At 43.4% G+C, this 24027-nt stretch overlaps 1 protein-coding gene across 1 annotated transcript in view; it reads left to right on the top strand.

Moving 5' to 3' along the window:
- disp3 (dispatched RND transporter family member 3) overlaps positions 1-24027 on the top strand; it is a 753445-nt gene that overhangs the window by 330166 nt on the left and 399252 nt on the right. The window contains exon 5 of the mRNA XM_041207440.1: positions 9538-9627. The gene's annotated coding sequence lies outside the window, so the exon portion shown is untranslated. The remainder of the gene's footprint in view (positions 1-9537; positions 9628-24027) is intronic.

Below are 24027 nucleotides of genomic sequence, written 5' to 3'. Positions count from 1 at the left end.
TTATCCCAACTTTACCTATTAACTTACTATTCTCTATACTCGTGCTATCTGTCCCTCCCTCCCTGTGCACCCTAGTATCCGTCTCTAATATTTTCTCTTCATTCCACACCCCTGCCGAGTTTGTTTAAAACCCTCCCAACAGCACTAGCAAAATGGCCCGCAAGGAATTCAGTCCCAGCTCTGTTCAGGTGCAACCCATCCGGCCTGTACTGACGCCATTTCCCCCAGAGCCAGTTCCATTGTCCCAGAAATATAAGCCCTCTCTCCTGCACCATCTTTCCAGCCAACTAATAATGGAAAATAAGGAGATGACAGATGAATTGAACCAGTATTTTGCATTGGTCTTCACCATAGATGATACAAGTAACATCCCAGAACCAGCTGTGAATCAGGAAATGGAAGGGAGGGAGGAACTCAGGAAAATTACAATCACCAGAGAAGCGGTACTGAGAAAATTATTGGAGCTGCGGGCTGACAAATCCCCGGGTCCTGATGGTCTTCATCCTAGGGTCTTAAAAGAAGTGACTAGTGAGATAGTTGATGTAAAAGCAAAATACTGCGGATGCTGGAAATCTGAAACAAAAACAGAAAATGCTGGAAAAACTCAGCAGGTCTAACGGCATCTGTGGAGAGAAAAAAAAGGTAACGTTTCGAGTCTGTATGACTCTTCTTCAGAGATAGTTGATGTGTTGCTTTTAATTTTCCAAAGTTTCCTAGATTCAGGGAATGTTCCATTAGATTGCAAAATAGCAAATGTAACTCCTTTATTCAAAAAGTGAGGGAGACAGAAAACAGGAAACTATAGGCCAGTTAGTTTAATATCTGCCACAGGGAAAATGTTAGAAGCTATTATTAAGGGAGTTATAGCAGGGCAATTGGAAAATTTCAGTGTAATCAGGTAGTCAACATAGTTCTTTGAAAGGGAAATCATGACTAAATAAGTTATTGGAGTTCTTTGAAGAAGTAACATATGCTGTGGATAATGGGAAATTGGTGGACCTACTGTATTTAAATTTCCAAAAGGCACTTGATAAGGTGCTATATCAAAGGTTATTGCAGAAAATAAAAGTTCATGATGTAGGGGGCAACATAGTGGCATGGATAGAAGATTGACTATCTAACAGAAAACAGACGGTAGGCATAAATAGTTTTTTTTCTGGTTAGCAAGACGTAACGAACGGTGTGCTAGGACCTCAACTTTTTACAATTTATATAAATTACTTAGATGAAGGAACTGAAGGTATAGTTGCCAAGTTTGCTGATGACAAAGATAGGTAGGATAGTATGTCATGAAGAGGACACAAGGAGGCTACAAAGGGAAACAGATAGGTTAAGTGAGTGGGCAAAGACCTGGAAAATGGAGTATAATGTATGAAAGCATGAAGTTGTCAATTTTGGCAGGAAAAATTAAAAACAAGCATGTTATCTAAATGATGAGAGATTACAGAGCTCTGTGATGCAGAGGGATCTGGGTGTCTTAGCGCATGAATCGCAAAAGGCTAGTATGCAGCTACAGCAAGTAACTAGAAAAGCTAATAGAATGTTATCATTTATTGCAAAGGGAATTGAATACAAAAGTAGGGAGATTATGCTTTAGTTATACAGGGCATTGGTGAGACCACATCTGGATTACTGTATACAATATTGGTCTCCTCATTTAAGGAAATGTGTAAATGTGTTGGAAGCAGCATAGAGAAGGTTCACTAAACTAATACCTGGATTGGGCAGGTCGTCTAATGAGAAAATGTTGGACAGGTTAGGATTGTATCTGCTGTAGTTCAGAAAAGTAAGACTTGATTGAAACATGTAAGACCCAGAGGGGTCTTGACATTGTCGATGTGGAGAGGATGTTTCTTCTTGTGGGAGAATCTAGAACTAAGGGCCAATGTTTAAAAATTTTGGATAGAGATGAGGAGAATTTTTTTTCTCTCAGAGGTTTGTGAGTCTTTGGAACTCTTTTTGCCAAAAGGTGGTGAAAGCAGGATCTTTGAATATTTTTAAGGCAGAGTTAAATAGATTCTTGATAAGTAGTGGGGTGAAAGGCTATAAGGGGTAAGCAGGAATATGGAGTTGAGGTTGCATTCAGATCAGCTATGAACTTATTGAATGGCGGAACAGACTTGAAGGCCAAGTGGCCTACTCCTCCTAATTCATATTTTCGTATACTCCTATTACAGCTATAACAGTATTGCACATTGAATTTGTGCTGAAATTGATAGCCAGCTGATTGCACAGTATAATTATAACATAAAACCAATCACTTCTGCTCTTTCAGGCGTTGTTTGGGTTCCTTGGCACATTACATTAACTACTGTACAACCGCTGCTGAGGTACCATGTGAATAAGGTGATTATTTCTAAAGACATTCAATTAAACTTAACTATCGGGTTTTGTTTTTATTTTCTTTATTCTTTCATGAGTTGCTGGCAAGGCCAGCATTTGTTGCCCACCCCTAATTGCCCTTGCCATTGCAGAGGACAGTTAAGAGTCAACCGCTTTACTGTGGGTTTGGGGTTACATGAAGGCCAGACCACCTAAGAAAGGCAGGTTTCCTTCCCTAAAGGACATTTGTGAACCAGATGGGCTTTTTACAACAATTGATCATAGTTTCATGGACATCATTCCTGAGGCAGAATTTTACGTCCCTTGGGCAGGCTCGCGCCTGACCTGATCGGGTGTAAAATAGCGTACAATGATGTCAAGTGAGCATCCCAATGTCATCGTGCACTCACGCAATATTTAAATCGGCGGGCATGCGGAAGAGTCAGCAGCAAACCTGCCGACAATTAAGAGACCTATTAAGGCCATTAAAATTTCAATTGGTGAGGATTTTTCACTGCCAATCCAATGTTGCGGTTGGCGGGCAGGCGAATCAGCCAGGCAGCCTTTGCCTTTTTGAGGAAATCTCATCCAAGGGCGGGATGAGGTTTCTAAGATTAATTTTAAAAAGATAAAAATGTTTGGACACAAATTTCAGCATCCATGGGCAAAATTTTCTGCCTGTCGGGCGGGCAGGCCCGACCCAATCTCCGGTAGGTGGAGCCGATCCCCGCCGGAGAAACAGGCCCTGCCGCCATTTTACATGGGTGGGCCAATTAAGGCTTTTTACAACAATTGATCATAGTTTCACGCCCAGCGTGACGTCCAGCAGGAAGCGCCATGTGCTTCCTGTACGGGCGGGGGGAATTTCCCAAAAGCAAGAGTACGCTCTTTCGCGCATGTGCACGAAAGAGCACACGTCTCCCTGAGGCTAAATGCAGCCTCAGGGAGATCACTTACGCTTTTAAAAATATTAAAAATAGAAAAAAAAAATTCCTTAGCATGTCCCCCTCAAGTGACAATGTCACATGAGATGGGACATGTTCATAATTTACATAATAAGTTTATTTACATAAAGTTTATTAAAGCTGTAACAGGACATCGGGGCTTCCGCCCAACGTCATCCCGCGTCATTTAACATGTTGGCCCCGCCCCCCCCCTTGCTCACCGATGGCAAAATTCTACCCCATATGTTTAGGTGACTCATTCTGATGCGTGGGCATTTTTCCAGATTCTTAAATCTGTTTTTATTGAATTTAAATTCTTCAGCACCCTGAGGCAGCTCTCTGCCTTCAGGGAGCTTTCATTCCGTACTCCCCACACCCATACTGACTTCAGCGCTCGCCCTCCTCCTGCCCCCACAGCAGCGCTGAGCCTTTCAGCATGCAATTCAAATCATGGTTGGGGGCCGATCGTGGGCAGCGGTCCGTTCCCTGGCCGGCTAATCGCGGCCGACCCAAAAATTCTGCCCCTGGACTACCTTTCAATTCCAGATTTATTAATTGAATTTAAATTCCACCAGCTGCCATGTTTGGATTTGAACCCATCTCCCCAGAGCATCAGCCTGGGCCTCTGGATTACTAGTCCAGTATCATTACCACTGCGCCACTACTTCCCCTATTCTTGCATGTATTCATAGAATTTTGATTCCATTAGGAGTTGTTTCATTTTTTTTGGCCCAATGAGTTAACCCATTTGTGGGATTGAGTTGTCAGCAGTCATCAGTGTGCATTACTTTTATTTAAAACTGATCAATGTGCCCCTTCAGATAGATATTAGCACACAGGAGTTACAACATGGAAACATGCAGCCCAAGCAATCCATGGCAACATTTACCATGTACTTCAACAAATAATTCTAACCATATTTACCCGCTCGATTCTATTTCCATTCAACCCCCCTTTCCTTCATTTGTTTATTGAATCTAATTTTAAATGTTGACATTGTTTCTACCTCAGCCCCTGACCCTAGCTGGAAATTACTTACACACTTTCGCAGTTCTGTGCTAAGGAGCTTCTCTTGCTCTTTGTTCTAAGTGTCTTGTATTAATTTTCTTCTCAATCTCTCAATTACTCAAGTGTTTTTCTGTCCCATCCCTTGATCATTTTAAACACTTTTTTCATCATACTGTAATCTGCCTTGGAACAATAAAGCACCATTTTTTTCACATCTCTCTTTGTATTTCCTCATACCAGGCAACCTGTGTAATACCCTCTCTAAAGTGTCCATATCTTTCCTATAGAATTGAGGCCAATGCTATACAAAGTTCTTCAACTGAGGTAATGATTGACCTCAATTCTTAAGTCAGTTAAGCATTGTGTTTGAAAATGTGTCATAATTCTTCTTTGTGAAGCCAAAATCCTATGAATATATGTACCAAAACCAGATGCTTAATTTTATTTGATTGTCTATCATTTCACAATAACTGCCTTAATCACATGATACTGAACATAACAATGCACGCAGCCTGGAAGTTAAAAGCAGAATTATTTGTTGGAGCCTCAAGGAAAGATAAAACTACTAAAAGTTCTATGTTTTAGTTGAACATAATCCATTTCTGATATTTGGTGTTCTTTCCCAGGAGCTAACTTATTGCAAGATTATTGACTGTTAAATGTACGTTTCCAGCCTGCACTCTGCTCTCCTCATTCAACCCCATGGGCAACATTCTTCCCCCCATCGGGGGGGACGTGTGGGAGCGGGTGCAGGTGGGCGGGTTCCCAATGGGCGGTCCTGGTTGGGAGTGTGCCGCCATTTTATGTGGCTGGTCAATTAAGGCTCGCCCAGTGTGACGTCCACTCGGAAGTGCAGTGCGCTCCCTGTGCAGGCAGGGGGGATTCCCTTAGCTGGGAGGGTGCTCTTTCGCGCATGCGCACGAAGGAGCACACAGATTTCCCTGAGGCAAAGTGCCACCTCGTGGATGAGGTTTCATGTTTTTTCTGAAGGCTACCTGGGCTCTTCGCCTGCCCGCCAACCTTAAGGTTGAATGGGTAGGTCCACAAATTGCTTTAATTACTTTTTTAAAGGCCTTAAGTGGCCTTTGACAGTTCGGCGGGCACGCAATCAACTCGGCTGCAAACCCACCGAACTGAAAATCTAAATTACGCCGGGTGACATCTGGATGCACGCCCGACTTCACCCCATTTCATTTTACACGTTAGTGAGCGGGCCCCGTCCCCCGCTCACCGACCGGAAGATGCAGCCCCATGTCTTCAGAAACCAATCAAATGCACCTTCCTACCCTGCAGCAGCTGGCAGAGTTCACCAGCACGATCACCCTGAAACTAAATATAGTTGTTTTCTAATATATTTGGCTCAGCTTAACAGTCCATCACAAAGGCTTTTGCAGTTAAAAAAACACAACAGGAATTGGTGTGAAACATCCATCCTTCTGTAAGAAATGCTGTTAATAAATAAGCTAAGTATTGCTGTATATTACACGCTATTTGCATCCCTCCTGGTAATACTGTGTTTTTAGTGTCTCTTTGCCACACTAATGCCAAAATGCAGTGTAGCACTGGAAATGATGCTTATGTGAAGTTGGGTGATCGCACTGGCTGTAATACAGATTAAACAACAAATCTCTGCCTACTGGTTAGTCTCCTGAGGTTATTAAGTGCACTTGTTAACGCACAGCGACATCTTCATAGCACTTGCTATACTATAACTAGAGCATAAGATACATTTACGGATGCTGGGATAGGGCTATTTTTTAAATCAAAAGTGTGCTTCAGCATGGCTGATTTCAGCAGGCTCATTTTTCACATCAGTTTGAGTTCCTATTTGCCTTCTTAGCAAGTGATATTCATTGATTTAGAAAATAAACAATGGTCTCTTCCATGGCCTCCAATGCCCAAATCCATTCTCAGACAGCTTGCAGGACTTGTGTTTGCTGTGGGACATAATTGCTAATGTGGAGAATGAGAATCATGGTTGAAACTGAGGAGGTGCCAGTTCTGACTCTGCTTGACTTTGTTGCCTTTTTTTCAGCTATTAGCTGGCTCTGTATTTGTCCGTTAAGTACAATGGTTGAAGCTAAGAATTTAGTTTACGTTGCATTATTGTCAGTTGGAATAGTGGGCAAAATCTTGTGGAGGCGATGGGGTGGTCTCACCTGCTGGTTACCCAGCAGGCTAGACCACGCATCACTTATTTTCGAGAAGGCCTCTACACCATGTGCCGCTCAGGAACGTAATAGGCCAGCAGCAAGCCTTTCCCCAGGATCAAGGACCCTAGGGGCTGAATCCCCAGCTGCTGAGAGCTGCCAGCCAATCGGAGGCCAGCAGCTCTATTGAATGGCAGCGTCCCCAGGAGGTAGTAGCTGCTGCCAGTACTACACCCGCCTGAGGTCTTGGACTCAGGAGGGACCCAGGCACAGGTGAATGATGTCAGGAAGTAGGTCACAGGGGAGGGAAAGTGAGGGGGGACAGTAGCAAGGGCAGGAGTTTGCTCTCAGCAGGACCCCCCATCCCCATGCCAGTTCCTCGATAAAGCACTGAGTGCCTTTGAACTAGCACTTCACGAGCAAGTGTAGGTATTGGAAGCAGTGACAGTTTTCCACATTCCCGTCAGAGATCTGAGAACAGCTTCAGCCATGCCCAACTCGACACAGTTCATGAGCCTTGGGGGTCATACACAAAGTGGGTGCTTAAGGAGCAGCAAAGGGGGACATGGCCATCTATCAGTTTTGAACTGAAAGCAAACATGCTATTGTTTGCATACTCCCTGCATAGCAAGCTCCCTGCCCACAGTTAGGTTAATGCTAGTGGTGGTGGGATGAGGCCCTTAAGGGGCATTAGTTGTCCATTTAAAGGCTTAAATTGGCAACTGGGTGTTAAGACAGTCCACAGACCTGCCCGTCATGGGGTGGAGGCGGGAAGGTGGTCGGGTCCCCACACCCCACAGTGGAGGGCACAGTATTCCACCCAGTATCTTATAATATTCCTTTTACTTTGTTTGCCAGTTGAAAGCAGAGGTGGCTGGGTGATGAATACAAGCCTATGAGTTAGTTTATTTCTAACATGAAGAGTAACCTGGCTCTCGGGCAGTCTTTTATTGACAGCAAGGCAGTTTGAATATTCCTCGGGATACTGGAGACATTGAACATTGAAATTTAAAAAAATCAAAGCCAAAACTGATTCAACAATGCACTTCATCCATTTTAGAATGGATAACAATTACATTTCCAGGCAAGTTGTGCTTTATTTTGTTGTCTTTCATATATTACAAAAAAACATCTGCTATCTGAAAGGTGTCCCCTCTCACTGAGCCTCAAACTTCCACTGAAGGGGCTGCCTGACGCCTTCTATGCTATTGGTAAAATTACGGGAGGGATAGATAGGTGGTAGGCACAGCGCCACCCAATTTTATGCACCCCTGCCTGCCATCCCACCTCCCTGAGGGGATTGTAAAGATCCAGCCATGATAATTTTTCACATTTCTTAAGTGAAAAGGGCAGAAACTTATTTTATGGCTGTTTGTCATCCCCTATTGATCTTCTGTTTCTATGCCTGTTCATTGCAATATTATGGTAACAATTTGCTGCAATCTTCTTGCAAGCATTGCAATGTCCTAGCTATTCAGTTGATGGCTATTGAAGGCTTAGTGCTCCTGAAATTTGGGCTGTTTAAAGAACACATGGATGTCATTCTCCCTTTTTTTTCCTTGAGCTTTTCTGGCATGAGTGGAATTATTTTATGGATGGTTATTACAGACAATGGTACTAACATATGAATGCCTGGGTATTTGTTGGTTTGGATCTTCACCACAGTAATACATCCAGATTAACAACTGCAGTTAACCTTGCTGTAAAAATCCTCTTGTCCCCACAGTAGGCAGTCTAATTTGTCCTTCACAGGATGTGCAGACTTTCCATTACTGTATGAAACCTAGGAAGCTGAATTGTTCCAAATGAGGCAAAGCCTAACCACATCATGTGACAGAGCAACTGAGCTCTGTTGTTTTGGAATACACACACATAATGCTTTGACATTTTAAATGGCCACTTTTAACAAATGAGGTCTTGGCTCTTTATACTACAGGGAGAATAGAGCAGAAAGGGAGACTGGTGTAACAGTGAGAGGTCACTAAAATAACAGCAATAGATTCAAAGGTGTATGTGATAGTGCAGAGCAAGTGTTATGGTAATGGTTTTTAATTTAGCCTTGGGCGGAATCTTGTTACCTTAGTTTTTGCATGGTTGGGAGGGTAATTTCTGGGTCAGGAACTCAGATTTGTAAGTAGCAAGCCTTCCAGTTCAATTTTCCAGAAGGTGTCCAATTAGGAACCTGCCTCTGGGGTCACCAATTAGAGATGGACAAATTGGGAGCATGCAAGATTTAAAGGCCTGCTGGCAGCCTTCACAATAGCTGCAGTAAGATGACTGCGGAATTGATTTGGACAAGCAATTTGTGCAGGAAATGGAAGCAAGACAGGGAGGGCTGTACCACATTTCACAGCTGCTTTCCTGGAGGTTATAGTGGAGGGGTGAGAGCGCAGAGGCAAATATTGTTTCCAGGGGGTGGAGAAGTAGGCCAGCCAGCATGACCAAGCAGGCATACATGGAGGTAGCCAAGGAGATTAGTTGCAATATGATGAACAGGACATAGATACCATTCAGGAAATGTTTCAATGCCCTTTGAGGACTGGCAAAGCGAATGCCCTACAACTCTCAACTGACAGCCATGATTCATCTCTTTAGCAGCCACTTGCACAGAAAGGCTTTAAAGCACATTATTTGCAGCAACACAGAGGTTTGTCTCACAAGGTCCCCCCATAAGCGGATAACACTTGCACCTATCCCTAAAATGATGACTTTGCGCACCAATTCAACAGTGAAGTCTATGAAATGTCACATCGTTTTATGATCCGCACACTGCACCCCTTATATTCCTAATGCTCTTCTTGTTCTCAGTGCAGAAGAGAGCGCAAAACTCCCAAGAGAGGCATCGAATCTGGGGGGTGGGGTACTTAGCTTCTTGAGGAAGTCCGAGAGATTGGCAGACTGGCAGCAGGCCAGGCCATCGCTGAAGGAGAGATGGGGTGTAATAGAGAGCAAGTGAAAGCATTACGAATTAGTCATAAAATTGGATCTGAGCAGCTTCTTCAGTTGTGCAGTTGTATTGTGAGTTTATATTTAAAGCATAGCAATATGTGAGGATTTGAAACTCCTTTACACCAATACGTACATCACTAACTGAGGTCTTATCACTCCTGCAGGACAATGACAGGTACATACACAGCAGGAGCTGCATACTGAAGCAGCGCAGACCGCAGAGGAAGAGCAGCACTCTTAAGTAGCACCATCACGTGAGTCATGTGCACTCTTCATCAGCAAAGACACACGCAGCTCATTGGGCCTTAGTCACAGAGAGGACAGATGACACAAGGTGAGGAGCACTTCACATGAGCAGGAGTAGGTACTGGAAGCAGTGACGGCTTTCCGGATTACCATCAGAGACCTGAGGATAGCTTCAGCCATGCCCAACTCGACACAGTTCCTGAGCCTTGGGGGTCATACACAAAATAGGTGCTTGTGGAGCAGCATAGGGAGAAATGGCCATCTGTCAGATTCATGAGACAAGTGCAAGCCCTTGCGCAGAAAGCATTGTAGTTTATCCATGCTGCGAGTGTTGCAATCTTTCAGGCAAATGAGTGCAAAGCCTCCTCAATTGAAAAAGTGGCTATCTTCATAGAGAGTGATGTATAATAGACCAATAAGTAGATGCATAATCAGTGCTATAGCCCTCACACAATGTCAGCAACCTAGATTAGCATTGATCAATCAGTTGCAGTGATGGCTCAGAAATGCATGGAATTGCAGCCAAATGCCCTCCCTCTCTCAGATAGCAGTGAAGTGCAGGTGGTACCTGAAAGGATAAGGGGAAGCAGGGATAGGGGCTGTCCTCAAGGCACACCTCCCCTCCCCCAAGCACACTGCTGCCCTCCCCTCCCCAGCCTCTAACCATCCCCTCAGCACCTCTGACAGAGTCACAAGTGGTGTATCATGTCCCCATGACCGAGGCTGCCCCTGCAAAGATGCAAATGAGGAAGTCTGTGGTAGAGCCCTAATTGATACTGCAACCCAGAGGATCTCACTCCCAGGAGCAGAGAAATGAGCAAGCGGCCTTCACATTAGCTGCAGCCATAGAGAAAGCACCATACAGAAGTATGAGAAAGAGAACATGGAAAAGATCTTAGTTGCACTTGGGTGCCTTCTTTAATGTCACTGTCATAATGGATAACTTTATTGCAATGGAACCATTTGCTTTGGCCACCTCCAAATTTGTCGTGTAGTTCTTAGTGATCCATTAGACCATTAGGAAGTGAATGGATGTAAGTTTAATTCATGTGATGGGTGGCAGTAGTAGAGTGGGAGGGGTAGTGGTGTAGGTTTACTTGAAGCAAGGAGATCTATGAGCTGGGATGGTATCTCTTGATTGCAGCCACAAGTTGTCATTTTCTTCCTCCTCCAAGGATGCTGAGCAGTCCCTGCCATTCTCCAATGCCAGTTCCACTCCTCTCTGTAGTGCCAAGTCGTGCAAAAAGCAGCACACCACCACTAAGCAGATCCTTGAAGGCCTTATTTGAGGGACCACAGACTGGTTGAGGCACCAGAACCATATCTTAAGCATGTCAATGGTCTGTCAATTGTTGACCTGATGGTCAACTGGCAACATTTGTATCTCTCCTGTGCCTCTGTAATGGGGTTTTGCATCAGCAATGTTTTCAACAAATACCCCGTGACCCTGGAGAGCCTGAAGTGGGCTGAGGTGTTGAGACATCTAAGACAACCTCAGTATGAATGTGTCATGGCAGCTACCCAGGGATTTTGCATGCATTTGCAAGATTCTTTTCTGGTGGTCACTTGCCAGCTATGCATTGGAGGAATGGAACTCTGTCCTATTTACAAATACACCTGGCTGGTTTGAATGTGTCTTGAAGGCCACATTGATGTAGACAATTGAGCCATGCAACTGAGAAAATCCTATCATGGAGGTGAAGCTCACAGCTCTCTGGGCCTGACTAACAGCATCCATTTCAAACTTGATGTAGTCCAACACCTTTGCATATAAGACACCTGCCACTTGAATGATGCAGTTATGGGCGGCAGATTGTGATATCCTGTTGGTTGGATCAGCTGACTCCTGGAATGATATAGAAGCAAGTAAATTCAGGGTCACAATAAGATTGACTGCTGCTTACAGCGGGTGTCCATCTGTTCCTTCTGGCCTCATGTTCTCGGTCAAAAGTGCACAGAGTTCTGTGACCACTTGCTGTGAGAGCTGTAGCCTTTGGTGGCACTGCTGCTTGGAGAGGTTCAAGTGACCTTTTGCTTGTTGATTCTGTGCTGAGAGTAATGTTTCCTTGTATCTCTTGGCCAACTGTCAACTATTCTGCAGAATCCAGCTGCATATAGGTCCATTATAAGCTGCAGCTGCTGCTCCTCTTCCAGTTGCTGATCTCACCCCATGTGGCTACTGAGTTGGTAACAATGCAGCAGTTTAAAACAGCGAGAGGAAAGCCAGGAGTTTCACAGTTTAAAACAGCAGGAGGAGAGCCAGGAGTTTCACAATTTAAAACAGTGAGAGGAGACCAGGGATTTCCACAGTTTAAAACAGTGAGAGGACAGCCGCGATTTTCACAGTTTAAAATAACAAGAGGAGAGCTGGGATCTTTATAGTTTAAAGCAACAAGAGGCGAGCTGGGAACACATGGAGAGCAGACCAGTGTGAGAAAGGCAGCAGCGGTGGAAGACAAAAACCAGCGGCAGAGAGCCCCTTCAACCTGTTTCTACCTGTCAGAGCCGAAGTGTGACGTCACAGGGCAACAGATAGGTGATTGATGGGTAACCCTGTTGTGTCTCTTTTGATTGACCAAGTGGGTTAAATAAGGAGACGTAATTTACAGCTGAAGTGTAGAGTTAAGAAATTCACTTCTAAAATATTTAACATCCAAATTAATTAATTAAATAGAATAGAGACGGCTGGGCAGGTGATATGTTGTAGCTGTAGTATGTGGGCAGTGGTGAATGTCGGCGCGATCCACAGTGACCACATCTGCAGCAAGTGTTGGCTGCTTGAGGAACTTCAGCTCAGAGTTGATGAGCCGCGCGGTCCGAGTTCTCTGAGCTGCAGACACTGCAACACATCAGGGAGAGGGAGAGTTACATGGACACTGTGTTTCAGGAAGCAGTCACACCCCTTAGATTAATTACATCAAATCTAGTCCGTGATCAGGGACAGCAGGGTGTGACTGCGAGTGAAGTAGATATGGGGATCCAGAATTTAGGTTTGGAGGAGAATCAGCCTGTGCCCTTGTCCAATAGGTTTGAGGTTCTTGCTCCCGATCTGGACTAGAGCACAGACCGCAGGGAGGATGAGCAAACTGACCACAGCACTGTGGTACAGAGCGTCATTTAAGTGGGGGGAGAAAAGCGAAATGTAGTAGTAATACGGGATAGCATAGTTAGGGGAATAGATACTGTTCTCTGGAGCAAAGACAGAGAGTCCCGAAGGCTGTGATGCCTACCTGGTGCCAAGGTTAAGGACATCTCTTCTGGGCTGGAGAGGAACTTGGAGTGGGAGGGGAAGGATCCAGTTGTTGTGGTCCATGTACCAATGACATAGGTAGGACTAGGAAAGAGGTTCTGCTGAGGGACTATGAGCAGCTCGGGGCTAAATTAAAAAGCAGATCCACAAAGGTAATAATCTCTGGATTACTACCTGAGCCACGTGCAAATTGCTGTAGGATAAATAAGACTAGAGAGGTAAGTGCATGGCTCAAAGATTGCTGTTGGAGAAATGGGTTCCGATTCATGGGGCACTAGCATCAGTACTGGGGAAAGAGAGAGCTGTTCCGTTGGGACAAGCTTCATTTGAACCACGCTAGCACCAGTGTCCTGGCAAATCGTATAACTAGGGTTGTAGATAGGACTTTAAACTAATTAGTGATGGTGGGAGGGGGTTCAATTGAAGGGAAGTTTAAAAAATCAAAAAGAAACGAGAGAGCAGAGGTGTAGGGTAGTGAAGAGGCAAACGATTATCAAAGTGTGGCAGGAAGGGGCAGAACATATTGGCTGAACAGTGCAGCAGAAATTAGAACCAGAATGAATAATAATGGTAAAAAGTCAAAGCTTTAGGCTCTTTACCTGAATGCATGTGGTATTTGCAACAAGATAGATGAGTTGACAGCACAAATAGAAATATATGGATATGACTTGATAGTTATTACAGAGATGTGGATGCAGGGTGACCAAGACTGGGAACTCAATATTCAAGGGTATTCAATGTTCCAGAAAAAAAGGCAAAAAGGATAAGGAGGTGGGCTAGCTTTGTTAATAAAGGAAGGTATAAGTGCGGTGGTGAGTAGTGATATAGGTGCCATAAATCATGATGTGGAAGCAGTTTAGGTAAATATAAAGAATAGCAAGGGGAAGAAGGCACAGGTGGGAGTCATCTATAGGCCCCCAAAGAGTTGCCTCACTGTAGGACAAAGCATAAATCGGGAAATAATGGAGGGATGTAAGAAGGGCGCTACAATTGTCATGGGTGATTTTAATCTGCACGTTGACTGGACAAATCAGATTGGCAGGGGTAACATGGAAGACGAATTTGTAGAGTGCACCAGGGATTGTTTCTTAGAGCAATACATTGCATAATCTACCTGGGAACAGACTAGTTTAAATCTAGCAATATGTAATAAGGTAGGATGAATAAGAGCTTTCATAGTTAAGGATCCTTTAGGGGGTAGCGATTACAACATGGTAGAATTTCAAATTCAGTTTGAGGGCAAGCAACTTGGGTCTCAAACCAGTGTCCTCAACTTAAATAAAGGTAATTACACTGGTATGTAGAAAGACCTGACTAAAGCGGGCTGGGAAAATAGACTAAGGGGAAGGTCAGTGGATGAGCAGTGGCAGACATTTAAGCAGATATTTCATAACGCTCAGCAAAGATTAATCCCAGTCAAAAAGAAGGACTCGATGAGAATGATGAACCACACGTGGTTAACAAAGGCAGTCGAGGAGAGTATCCAATCAAAAACTAAGGCATACAAAGTGGCAAAAACTAGTGGTAAACCAGAGGATTAGGACTTTTTAAAGAGCCAGCAGTGGGTGACTAAAAAGCTAATAAAAAGGGAGAAAATTGATTATTAAAAAAATTGGCAAGAAATATAAAAACGAAAAGCAAAAGCTTCTACGGGTATATATAGAAGAGAGTAGCTAAAGTGTGCGTGGGACCCTTGGAGGATGTAACTGGAGAATTAATTATGGGGAACAGGGAAATGGCGGATAATTTAAACCAATATTTTGCATCGGTCTTCACAGTGGAGGACACTATAAACATTCCACAGATATCAGATAAGCTAGGGGTAAAGGGAGGAAAGATCTTGTAACAGTCTCTATCACGAGGGACAAAGTATTTGACAAACTAATGGGACTAAAGGCAGACAAGTCACCAGGACCTGATGGCCTGCATCCAAAGGTTTTAAAGGAAGTGGCTGCAGAGATATTGGAGGCATTGGTTGAAATATTCCAGAACTAATTGGATTCTGGGAGGGTCCATGAGGATTGGAAAATCGCAAATGTGACGCACTTGTTCAAGAAGGGAGGGAGACAAAAAGCAGGAAACTATAGACCAGTCAACCTAACATCTGTAGTTGGGAAAATGCTAGAGTCCATTATTAAGGAAGAAATAGCAGGACATTTAGAAAAGTTTAACGCAATTAAACAGAGTCAACATGGTTTTGTGAAAGGGAAATCATGTTTGACAAATTTGCTAGAGCTCTTTGAGGATATAACAAGCAGAGTTGATAAAGGGGAACTGGTAGATGTGTATTTGGATTTCCAGAAGGCATTTGATAAGTTGCCACATAAAAAGTTGTTGCACAAGATAGGAGATCACAGTACTGGGGGTAATGTATTAGCATAGATTGAGGATTGGTTAACACACAGAAGACAGAGAGTCGGGATTAATGGGTATTTTTCAGGTTGGAAAGATGAAACTAGTGGATTGCCACAAGGATCAGTCTTAGGGCCTCAATTATTTACTATCTATATTAATGACTTAGAGGAGGGGGAGAGTGTAATGTATTCAAATTTGCTGATGATACAAAAATAGGTGGGAGGGTATGTTGTGATGAGGACATAAGGAATCTGCAAGGGGATATAGACAGGTTGAGTGTGGGTAAAAACTTGGCAAACGAAGTTTAATGCAGGAAAGTGTGAAGCCATGCACATTGGTTGGAAAAATCATAAGGCAAAACTATTATATAAATGGAGAGAGACTCCAAAAAGTGCAGCCCAGAGCAATCTAGGTGTTCTTGTGAAACACAAAAAGTTAGCGTGCAGGTACAGCAAGTAATTAAGAAGGCAAATGGAATTTTGTCCTGCATTGCTAGGGGGCTGGAGTTTAAAAATAGGGAAGTCTTGTTACAACTGTACAGGGTATTGGTGAGGCTGCACCTGGAGTACTGTGTACAGTTTGGTCCCCATACGTAAGAAAGGATATACTGGCATTGGTGGTAGTTCAAAAGAGATTCACTAGGCTGATTCCTGGGATGAAGAGATTGACTTATCAAGAATGGCTAAACAGGTTAGGCCTTTATTCATTAAAGTTTAGAAAAATGAGGGGTGATCTTATTGAAACTTATAAGATTCTGAGGGTGTTTGACAGACTAGATGTTGAGAAGATGTTTCCACTAGTGGGGGAATCTCAAACTAGGGGACATAGTCACAGAATAAGGGGACTCTCATTTAAAACTGAGATGCAAAGTAATTTCTTCTCCCAGATGGTAGTGAATGTCTGCAATTCTCTATGCCAGAGAGCTGTGGAGGCTAGATCACTGAAAACATTTAAAGGAGGTAAATAGATTTTTGAAATATCGGGGAGTTGAGGATTATGAGGAGCTGGCACTAAAGAGAAGTTGAGGCCTGGGGCAGATCAGCCATGATTTTATTGAGTGGCAGGGCAGGCTTGAGGGGCTGAATGGCCTACTCCTGCACCTGCCTTCAGTGATCCACTCGACCTCAGAACAGATAGCCCAATTTCCATGTGCAGGCTTGAAGACACAAGATTCTGAAGCCCCATTGAGTTGTGAAGTTATGCTGCAGGATCTAGCAGCAATTTCTTCATCCCAACAGTATCAGGAACAGCCATCTCAATGAGCTACTCCTGTGGCTGACCTCAGGCTTGCCACCTTCCCTTAAGTACATGTCAGTTTCAGACCTTAATGACTTCCCGCTTGCACTTGCTTCCTCTTAAATTATCAAGTTTAAGATGCTGCATGTAAACTATGCGCTGCTGGTAAAGAGCTGCTGTCCAATTGGGGAAGTGGCTCTTGATTGGATCCTATATACTTCAGTTGACTTCCTGCCCTGCTGCACCAGTAAATTGTCGACAACCCGTCCCTGGAAAAAAAACAGAAAGAGGTGAGATGATGTCTGGATCCCGCCCCAATGCCTTTTATTCTGAATTTCCATGGTTGATGCCCCTCCCTCCACCCCCGAAATCCTCCTCCGATGGCGTGGGAAAATTAAACCTGCACCCCCACTCCCCGTCTCAACTTTCTATTCAACCTCTGAAATTTTCCCCCAGTTGAAAATGTGATTTTGTTGTAGACCCAGATCTAATTTAGACCTACATCTTTCGGATATAGGGAGAGGCCTCCGACACAACTTGGGTCATCGATGCGTGTCGGGACCCTGAGGAAATCCTGATGTGTGCACATCCACGATACTTATGCGGGAAGTTTAAATTTATGATTGCCAATTTTACCCTGCCTGGATTGCTCCGTAATTCCGATGATAGCGGGATGAAATGGCCAGAACCACGCAGACTTGGGCTGTTTGCCCTGTATTTACGCTGTTTTTTACACAACTTTGATTAAAGCTTTTCATACCAGCTTTAAAGCCAGCATAACTCTAAATAAATCAGCTGGAGTGTCTGAGCACTCTAGCATCCCTCAATGGCCCCACTCTCCCGGCAATATTCACCTCCTTTCCAACAATGTTAATACCCCCAGCAATGTTTACCCTTTCTTCCGGCAATATTCAGTTCCCATCCCAGCAATGTTCAGTTCCCCACACCCGGACAATGTTCAACCCTCCTCCCGGCTTACCCCCACCACCCGGACAGTGCTCACCCCATCCTGCAACCCCTTCTCCCATCTTGCCTTCTGAAATCCCTGGCTCCTGCCCAGCTGATATCGGAGGAATCCACATTGTCGCGAAATGAGTGAACACTGTCGAGTTTGAAGAAATGGAGTGAACACTGTCGGGGATTGAAAGAGGTGGGTGAACACTGCCGGGGGTTGAGGGTGATGGATGAACACTGTTGGGGTGAACACTGTCGGGAGGTGAGGGAGGGGAGTGGAATGAACACTGCTGAGGAGTGGATGAGGAGGGATTAGTACCATCAGTGAGGGGAGTTTGTGCAATGTTGTGGATTACCAAGTCCATTTAAAACAATGTATGCCAATGAACTCTAGACAGGCCTTAAGGGGCATGGCTGCGCTGAATTACACTTGACAGGTGGCCACCCAACTCTGTTAATCTCAGAATTCCCGCTGGAGCTGGTATCATAAGGTGAAAAGCCTCTAACATAAAATGGTAACCGGGCAGATGAAATCATAGTCAGCTTCGGGCGTATCCCCTCCGACATTGATCGGAAGATCTGGGCCACAGCTGAATCTCAGGGAAGAGGCTGGTTTACTAATCTGCCCGAAGTCCCAGCACAAACCAGTAAAGCTAAAATAAATCAAGGAAAGGTTCTTTTTTCAAGTTCTCTATCTTTTCCTGCTCTGCTGCCTCTCTACTGTAATAATTGCAGCTTTAAGGGATGTAGTGACTATAGCTTTAAGACTTATTGTGTTGTAAAGTTATCAGGTGACAGTGTGAGCGAATCAGTACTAAGCGTCGGAAACCTTAGAGTGGGAGTTGTTCTTCTCTTGTGGAGCTTAATCGAAGCCTGTAATTGCTGCTGCAGCCTATAAATAAAGTTTGATATTTCTAATGAGAAACCTGCCTGGAAAATCAAGCCCATAACAAACTGGCAACAAGGATAAATCAGATCTGGTGTTGTCCCTCACCCAGCGACTTTGAGTATCTTGTTTAAACAGAAGAAAAGGAAGACATTCTCATCAGAAAAGCCACAGTTTGGTAGGATTGACCCCTTTGAACCATCCACAGAGGATTGGTATCAATATGTAGAATGCTTCAGGTTCTATTTCAGGCAAACAAAATAAAAGGGGGGAAAAGAGGAGAGCAATTCTCCTAAGCATTAGCGGGTGTAAAATCTATAATTCAACCTGAAGTTTGACGGCCCCAAATGCTGCCAATTCAAAGACCTTCAGTGAATTGATAGACCTCGTTAAGGGACACTATCAACCCAAACCCCCAGGGACCATGCAGAGCTTCAGGTTTAATTCGAGGGTTACAGCCCTGAGGGAGACCATTGCTACATACGTGGCAAAATTGAAACAACTGCCTGGACACTGTGATTTCGGAGACACCCTAAGTAATACGCTCAGGGATCATTTGGTCTGCAGTGTGCAAGATGATGCCATTGAATGACGATTATTAGCTGAAGTAAATCTCAATTTTAAAAAAGCATTGGAAATAGCACTCGTGATGGAAAGTGCCAAATGGGACGTACAGGCTATACAAGGTGCACAAAATAGTGCCATTTTCCGGTTGGGGTGGGAACGGACAGATGGGTGTGGCACGGAAAGCTGGAACTGCGCCGTGAAGTCGGAGACAAACCCTGCTACCCAGAAATTTAAAATAAACACAGGAAACAGCTCAGCAACAGATCTGAAAATGAATTGTTACCGAGGTGGAAGCAATCCTATTCCTGAAACTTGCCATTTTAAAGAGGCGTAATGCTATTTTTGCCATAAAAGAAGGCACATACTGAAGCATTGTAAAGCTAGATTGAGACAGACTCCTAAACAGCAAACTAAGTTAATGGAAGTACATAATGTGGAAGAGTCAGAAACCACCCATTCTGATCTTTATTCCCTGTTTAATATAAAATTAGGAAAGACAGAGCCAATCACTGTTACTCTGCAGGTAAATGGAAAACCTTTAATGATAATCAATTCCAGTTGTGAGAAGGGCTGATATACTAAATGGGTCAGCAAATGAGGCTTTATGGATTAAGCTTAGAAATAAAAAAGGGGCAGTCGCTCTACTGGGAGTATACTACAGACCCCCAAATAGTTAAAAGGGAGATAGAAGAACAAATATGTAGGCAAATTTCTGCTTGTAAGGACAAGAGGGCAATAATATTAGGAGACTTCAACTATCCTAATATCAACTGGGATTCAAGCAATATAAGGGGCACTGAGGGAGAAAAATTCATGCAGTGTGTCCAGGAAAATTTTTTCAACCAATTAGTGACAAACCCAACGAGAGGAGATGCAATTCTAGACCTAGTCTTGGGGAATGATGAAGGGCAAGTGGGTGAAGTGACAGTTGGTGACCATATCGGGGACAGTGATCACAATTCAGTTAGATTTAGCATTACCATGGAAAAGGACAGAGATAAGGCAGGAGTAAAATTCTTGAACTCAGGGAAGGCAAATTTTGCAGAAATGAAAAGGGATATGGCTGAGGTGGACTGAACAGCAATGCTGGAAGATAAAACAGTGGAAAACTGGTGAAAAGCACTAAAAAGCGGGATCCTAATTGTACAAAGTAGACATGTCCCCTACAAAAATAAGAGTGGTATTGCCAAATTGAGACTTCCCTGGTTGTCTAGAGGAATGCAATTATCAAACAGAAAAAGAAAACGTACGATAGGCACAAAGAACTAAGCACTGCAGACAGCCTAGACGAATATAGGAAGTGCAGGGATGAAGTAAAAAAGGAAATAAGGAATACAAAAAGAGATCATGAAAAAAGATTAACAAGTAAAGTTAAAGATAACCCAAAGATGTTTTACCAATACATTAATGCTAAAAGGTTAGTAAGGAAAAAGTGGGATGAAGATGGAAACTTGTGTGTAGATGCAGAGGCTGTGGGAAGGGTTTTGAATGAATATTTTGTCTCCGTATTTACAAAGGAAAGGGAGGATTTAGATATAGTAGTTCAGGAGGAACACTGCAAGATATTGGACGGGATAGTCATAAAGAGAGAGGAATTACTCGAAGGGTTGAAATCCTTGAAAGTTGATAAGTCACCAGGACCAGATGGATTGTTTCCAAGGCTGCTGAAGGAAGTCAGGGAGGAGATAACAGATGCTCTGAGGATAATTTTCCAATCTTCACTAGATACAGGGAGGTACTGGGGGACTGGAGAAGTGCAAGCGTAGTTCCATTGTTTAAAAAGGGATCAAAGGAAATGCCAAACAATTATAGGCCAGCTAGTCTTACATTGGTGGTGAGCAATTTAGTAGAATCAATCCTGAGAGATAGGATTAACTGTCATGTGGAAAGGCATGGACTAGTCAGGGATGGTCAGCATGGATTTGTTAAAGGAAGGTCTTGTCTCACAAATTTGATTGAATTCTTTGAGGAAGTGACAAGAAGGGTTGATGAAGGTAGTGCAGTGGATGTTGTGTACATGGATTTTAGCAAGGCATTTGACAAGGTCCCACATGGCAAATTGGTCAGGAAAGTGAAAGCCCATGAGATTCAGGGTAATGTGGCAAACTGAATAAAAGGTTGGCTTTGTAACAGAAAACAAAGGGTAATGGTGGATAGATGCCCTTGTGAATGGAAATTTGTCTCAAGTGGTGTTCCAGAGGGCTCGGTGTTGGGACCCTTGCTGTTTGTGTTATATATTAATGATTTGGATGTGAACATAGGGAGCACGATTGGGAAATTTGCAGATGACACAAATATTGGCCGAGTAGTGGACAGTGTAAAGGATAGCCATAATCTCGAAAATGATATAGATGGGTTGGTGGAGTGGGCAGTAAAGTGGCAGATGGATTTTAACATAGAGAAGTGTGAGGTCAGACATTTAGGGAGGCCAAACAGTTACAAGGATTACAAAATAAATGGGAATATACTAAGAGGGGTAGATGAAGTGAGAGATCTTGGCGTACAAGTACACAGATCCCTGAAGGCAGCAGTACAAGTAGACAAGGTTGTAATGAAGGCATATGGAATGCTCTCCTTCATTGGCAGAGGTGTAGAATATAAAAGTAAGGATATAAACTGTTGGAATTGTATAAAGCACTGGTGAGGCCACAACTGGAGTATTGTGTGCAGTTCTGGTCACCACATTACAAGAAGGACGTAATAGCTCTGGAGAGAGTGCAGAGGAGGTTTATAAGAATGTTGCCAGGGTTAGAAAAGAGTAGGTACGCGGAGAGATTGGATAGGTTGGGGCTATTTTCCTTAGAACAAAGGTGGCTGAGAGGTGACTTGATTGAGGTGTATAAAATTATGAGGGGAAACGATAAAGTGGACAGGATAAAATTGTTTCCCTTGATGGAGAATTCTAGAACCAGGTACATAGATTCAAGATAAGTGGCAGAGGTGTAGGGCAGACATGAGGAAGATCTTTTTTACGCAGAGGGTAGTGTGTGTCTGGAATTTGCTGCCCAAGTTGGTGGTAGAGGCAGAAACTTTAAACTCTTTTAAAAAGTATCTGGATCTGCATCTAAAGTGCTGTAAGCTGCAGGGCTATGAGCTGGGTGCTGGAAGGTGGGATTAGAAAGGGCACCTGGGTGTCCTCGAGCTGGCATGGACAAGATGGGCTGAATGGCCTCCTGTGCTGTAACTTTTCTATGGTTTGATGGAAGTGGGCACTGGTGCTTCAACCACTGTAGTGGGAGAGCACACCTTCAAATATTTAAACAAGGGTACTCAACACTTGAATTTGGAGTAGACTTCAGACAAATTGAAAACTTATACTTGGCGAAGCTTTCCAAGTGAAGGGTATTGCCATTGTATCTGTTTATTATAGGCACCAAGCAGCACAACTCCTGGTGATGGTAGTAGAAGGCAAAGGACCAAGCCTTCTAGGTCGCAATTGCTTGAGGGAAATTAGTCATTTGCCAGTGAGGTTTCAAAAGGAAGCAGGAAGAGTTCCTGAGTTGGGAAATGAACAAGGCAAGGTACTTCAGAATGAGCCTGGAGAGTCAAAGAACCTTAACAGGATGTCAGAGGAACGTGTAGCCATTCAGCAGTGGAAATGAAGAATGTATTAAACAGCAGCATGGAAGAACAGCAGAAGAGACGAAAGGAGACTCTGCTGAAATAGAGAACTCAAGATGAAGCAAGTGAGCTTCGTAAAAAAAAAAAGGAAAACCTGTTGAGAAACCTTCACACACTACAAGGATCCTTCAGGTCAAAGCTTATACCACTGGAAAATTATGAACAGAAGGAGGAAGAATTTAATATCACTCTGAACAGTCTGAAGAATCAGTGGCAGAGAAGATGTAGCAATGTTCAAGATTTCAGGAGGAAGCCAACAGATATAAGAAGGAAACAGAAGAGCTGAAGAATCAACTGAGTCAAAATGAAGAACGAGACTAAACTCTGTGGTACACAGAAGATGACAAGATGGGAGATTGTCTTTTCTGAGCTATGAGCAACCCACCATACTACTGCAGGTTCAACACCTTCAGAGTTACTTATGAAGAGATGCCTTCGAACGAGATTAAGCCTGATACTTCCCAATTTAGAGGGGAAGGTGGAGAAAAGTCAAGGGAATCAAAAAGCGGCTCATGATTTGCATAAAGTGAGAATTTACTGTTGGTGAAGCAGTATATGTACAAAACTTCTGCAGTAGATCAAGTTGGTTACCTGGTGTAATAGTTTCTGTGACCAGATCCCTGTTGTGCCACATAGAAATGGAGGGCCGGATCACCCACAAACATGTGGATCATTTGAGAAAATGATATTCCACCTGTAACCATTTAGAACCCGTGGTCCCTGTTGAATTGTACAACCAAGAATAGATATACCAGATGCCTCTGTCAGAGTAGATAACACTGAACTGCCTGTGCCTAAAGTGGTACCTGATGTTGCTGCAGTCCCAAATAATGTCGATCCTGTAAGAGATTCAAAAGTTATGGAGCTAAGACTTTCCACCCGGATTAGAAAACCACCTGAGAGACTGATCTGTGTAATTTGTAATGTCATGAAGGTAGATGTTCTTGTAAATACAAACTTGTAAATACAGAAAATTTAAAGGGGAAGGAATGTAGTATTTATAGCTTTAAGCAATGTAATGACTGTAGCTTTAAGACTTGTGTTGTATAGTATCACATGACAATGTGAACAAATCAAATCTAAGCACGGGGAACCTTAGAGTGGGAGTTGTTCTTCTAGTTGTGGAGCTTGATAGAAGCATGTAGCCACTGCTGCAGTCTGTAAATAAAGTTTGATGTTTTGATGATGAAATCTGTCTGGAAAATCAAGTCCAGAACATCTACCCAATAACATTGATAATATCTATCTGAAGTACTAGAGATAAAGTGATCATTAATATTTGATGACTCTGGTTATATTGGATTTAGTGATTGTTATAGAATAAAATCAAAGCTAACACTCTGGTGCAGTATTGAGGAAGCTTATCTTTTGGACAAGACTTTAAAGTGAGCCCCCTCTGATTGCTTGGATGATGTAAAAGATCCCATGGCACATTTTCCCCAGTGTCTGGGCCAATATTTAGTCCTCAATCAACACCACAAAAAACATAGGGCAAAATCGTCCCGGATGTGCACTAAGTGCAGTAGCGGGCAGGTAAAA

This window comes from Carcharodon carcharias, chromosome 15, assembly GCF_017639515.1.
Source record: "Carcharodon carcharias isolate sCarCar2 chromosome 15, sCarCar2.pri, whole genome shotgun sequence".
Lineage (NCBI taxonomy): Eukaryota > Metazoa > Chordata > Chondrichthyes > Lamniformes > Lamnidae > Carcharodon > Carcharodon carcharias.
This window is presented reverse-complemented; position numbering and strand designations above follow the sequence as displayed.